Source organism: Octopus bimaculoides, chromosome 15 (assembly GCF_001194135.2).
Source record: "Octopus bimaculoides isolate UCB-OBI-ISO-001 chromosome 15, ASM119413v2, whole genome shotgun sequence".
Taxonomy (NCBI): domain Eukaryota; kingdom Metazoa; phylum Mollusca; class Cephalopoda; order Octopoda; family Octopodidae; genus Octopus; species Octopus bimaculoides.
Genome location: NC_068995.1, coordinates 41,597,261 through 41,601,413, shown reverse-complemented (window position 1 = coordinate 41,601,413; position 4,153 = coordinate 41,597,261).

Sequence of the window (4,153 nt, the reverse complement as noted above, 5' to 3'; positions counted from 1 at the left end):
GGGGGGGGGGGTGACCACCACCACCACTCCTACGACCGCCACTCTACAGTTTAATGTATAAATTCTCTAAAGGCGGTGATCATGTTGTTGTGTAGAGACATTGGATTATTCTGAGTTCAAATACGTACGGTATCTACTTTGCCTTTAATCCTTCCGAGCTCTATAAAATATGCACCAAGCTTCATTCCCCTATGTGCTGTAAACCCGAAATCATTTCATCAAATGCTTCTTTTCTTAAAACGGTGACGGTTTGTGATTTAACTGCCGAATCTGAAGGTGTATTCATGTGCCCAACCTATCTTGTTGTTTGGTTTCTAAGTCTTTGTAGATCTTTTCTGTCGATTCTTGCATTGTAATGTTTGTGATATACTCTTTTACTCTCTTTTACTCTTTTACTTGTTTCAGTCATTTGACTGCGGCCATGCTGGAGCACCGCCTTTAGTCGAGAAGATCAACCGCAGGACTTATTCTTTGTAAGCCTAGTACTTATTCTATCGGTCACTTTTGCTGAACCGCTAATGTTACGGGGACATAAACACACCAGCATCGGTTGTCAAGAGATGTTGGGGGGACAAACACAGATTCCATTTCTTCAGCTACAGGTTACAGGATCTTCCTTTTGCTGTGTTTTAATATAATTGCTTTCTATTTTGACAAAGCCCGTTTGAAGTATCGGGTCAGTTGGAGCTCTTGTACAGCGTGATATACACAAAAAATCCTTTTGATTAATCACTCCATGCTATGCTCATTTTTTCTTTACCATTATTGTTTCCTAAAATTGCCCGATTCATCAACAACTGCTTTTTACAACCTTACTGTTCGCCCCGATTCTTCCTTTCGTCACCGTTCATAACATATCGCTTTCCTGGCGAGCAACCAGCCTGCTGTAAAGTATCGGTGTAAGTACTTTGCAGATTGTTGGTTTATAGCTCCCTAGTTCGTTTTGGTGGTTGTAGAGGGTTTTTTTTCTTTTGTATTTTTGTTTTAAGGAACCAATATTATTTTCTCGTCCAGCAAATGACTCTGAATTGTCTACAAGTACCCAGAGTGGCCTTGTCGAGTAGTGGCAAGATCAGCTATGGACCTGCTCTAATTATGTGACTAAACAGTTAACAAGAAACTGGTTCAAGGTTTTAAGGGCCTTTGATTTGGCACTGACCAACCAGCTTCTGAGATCCACTCAAATCAGCGTGATAAACACGCTCATTTGGCTTCCAAGAGCTGAATAGCTTGATGCACTTGGTTTTAAATCTCTGTTCTCCTTGAGATATCTACATAACACGTTTGATTTAGCTTCAATAATATACTAAACCTAATTCAAACTATTTCATCTTATCTCGACAAAATTTGTGATTTCGTAATGGTCATTCCCGTTGATTTCAACGCATGAATGCTTGAAGGAAAGGATTTACTCTTTTACTCTTTTACTTGTTTCAGTCATTTGACTGCGGCCATGCTGGAGCACCGCCTTTAGTCGAGCAAATCGACCCCAGGACTTATTCTTTGGAAACCTAGTACTTATTCTATCGATCTCTTTTGCCGACCCGTTAAGTTACGGAGACGTAAACACACCAGCATCGGTTGTCAAGCGATGTTGGGGGGACAAACACAGACACACAAGCACATACGCACACATACATATATATATATATATACATATTTAGGACGGGCTTCTTTCAGTTTCTGTCTACCAAATCCACTCACAAGACTTTGGTCGGCCCGAGGCTATAGTAGAAGACAGTTGCCCAAGGTGCCATGCAGTAGGACTGAACCCAGAACCATGTGGTTGGTAAGCAAGCTACATTCCACACAGCCACTCCTGCGCCTGTGAACAAAATAAATATAAAGAAGCTGCATCTATTTGCAGTGGATGCATGACTGTAATTTCAGCCCAGGTACGGATTTCGCTGTTTAGTCACTACAGGGACAGTGAAGATATTTATTTTGTCTTGGATTAGACAAATGTGTCTGTTGATTTCAAGGTTTAATTCTTTTATTGTACTGCTTATTCAACTGAAATTGTTAAAAAGCTTCATACCACATTCTACGCCATTCAGATCGATCTTGGCAATAACGTTCCCGAGGTGACTTTTACTAATATCAAAAAATATTATTTATAGTAAAATGTAAGTCATGTGACAGGTAACTGTCGCATTCATGAATAATATTTGGTAATATGGGAAGTATACAATAATTATTATAATTTAACTTTACCAAATCTCATGGTGCTGATGCAAAAATGATGAAATGAATGCTAATTTATAAAAGAAAGAATGTTTATTACCTTAAAATGAAATTGAATAAAACAATATTTAAAAGAGTAAAAAGAAAAGAGTGAAAACAAAATTACTTTCGCCATTGATTCTAGATTATGGAAATCACTGAAACAAACACCTACCCAACCCAGCACACACGAAAACATACACACATACAATCACATGCACGCGCACACTCACCCTGTCTCTTTTGGTCTTTCTGTCTTCTCTCTCTCTCTCTCTCTCTCTATCTCTCTCAGTCACTCTTTCTGTCAGTTTCTCTCAGTTTCTTTCTATCTTCCCTCTCCTCCTCCTCTCGCCATGATTCTTTGTCTCTCACTCTGTGTGTATGTATGTGTGTGTGTGTGTGTGTGTGTGTGCAGCATTCATTTACTCATTACTTGCCACCAAGCCCAGCATGTGCATTTACCCAGCTCCTCTTATGTTCATTTTTTCTGAATCTCTCTTTCACTCTTTCTCACCAACCAACCAGCCAACCAGCCAACCAACCAACCAGCCAACCAGCCAACCAGCCAACCAGCCGACCAACCAACCAACCAGCCGACCAACATTTATATCGGCTACTATTATCTGGAGATCGTTGATGCTCCTCTTGTTTGTCGATGTTGTTGTTGTTGTTGTTGTTGTTGTTGTTGTTGCCGCGATTGCTGCAAACAATAACCCTTTTGTTGTTGATGTCCATGATCCTACTGTTTAACCCCGAGTCGGTTCACGTCCAACGCACCTGTGATCTATGATCAAACGCATTCTATATTCGAACGTCCTGTGTCTTTGTACATCTTGGACAATATCGTCAAACGCATCCGTCCCGTTTCAAGACGGTTGGGTATGACGTAAGGGAGGTTTAGCTGCTGTTTCTAACAGATCGAGAAACCATGCTGAAGCTGCCGTCATTGTTATTATTGTTGTAATTCTTGTAGTCAGTCTTTCTCTAAAGATTCGCTCTCGTTGTTCTCATAGCATTTGTCATTGTTGTTGTTGTTGTTGTTGTTGTTGTTGTTGTTGATGTTGTTGTTGCTGCTGCTGCTGCTGTCTTTGCTGTTGCTGTTCGAGCTGGCTGAACCGCTAGAACGCAGGGCAAAATTACTTAGCGACAATTCGCCCATCGCTACGTTCTGAGTTCAAATTCCACCGAGGTCGATTTTTTGCCTTTCATCTTTTTCGGGGGTCGATAAAATAAGTACCAGTTGAGTACGGGGGCCGATGTAATCGAATGATTCCCCCTCCCCCAAATTCCAGGTCTTTTGCCTATAGCATAAAGGATCATTGTTATTATTGTTGTTGTTGTTGTTGTTGTTGTTATAACTACCGTTTGCTCGTTACATATATTATTTCTTTTATTGTTTTTCGTATTATAGTTGTTGCAGTTAGCAGTGCTGTTGTTACTGTTGTTGTTGTTGTTGTTGTTGTTGTTGTTGTTGTTGATATTGCTTCTGTTGCTGTTATCGCAACAATTACGGTTCCAGTAAGGTTTACCGACTTCTGTTGCTACATTAAACAATAGTTGTGTATAATACGTGACCGTTGTGTGTATGGAGCAAGGTGGTTGTGTAAGCATGAACGGACGGACGGACGGACGGACGGGCAAACGGATGGACGGATGGACGGTCGGTCGGTCGGTCGGTCGGTCCGGCGGCTTGCCTGCCTGCCTGCCAGCCTGGCTGCCGGCCTGCCATCGCCCCCCCCCCCACCGTCCATCCGGTTCCCGTTGCAATCAATGCACCACCCACATGCCTGCGGAAAAGGGTGCGTCCGACACTGAAATGTTACAATCAATCGGCTCCCGTTGCTTGTTTGCACTTCAACACAGACCTACTGCCATAATTAGCTTTGCTGCTGCTGCTGCTGCTGCAGATGATGATGATGATGATGATGAT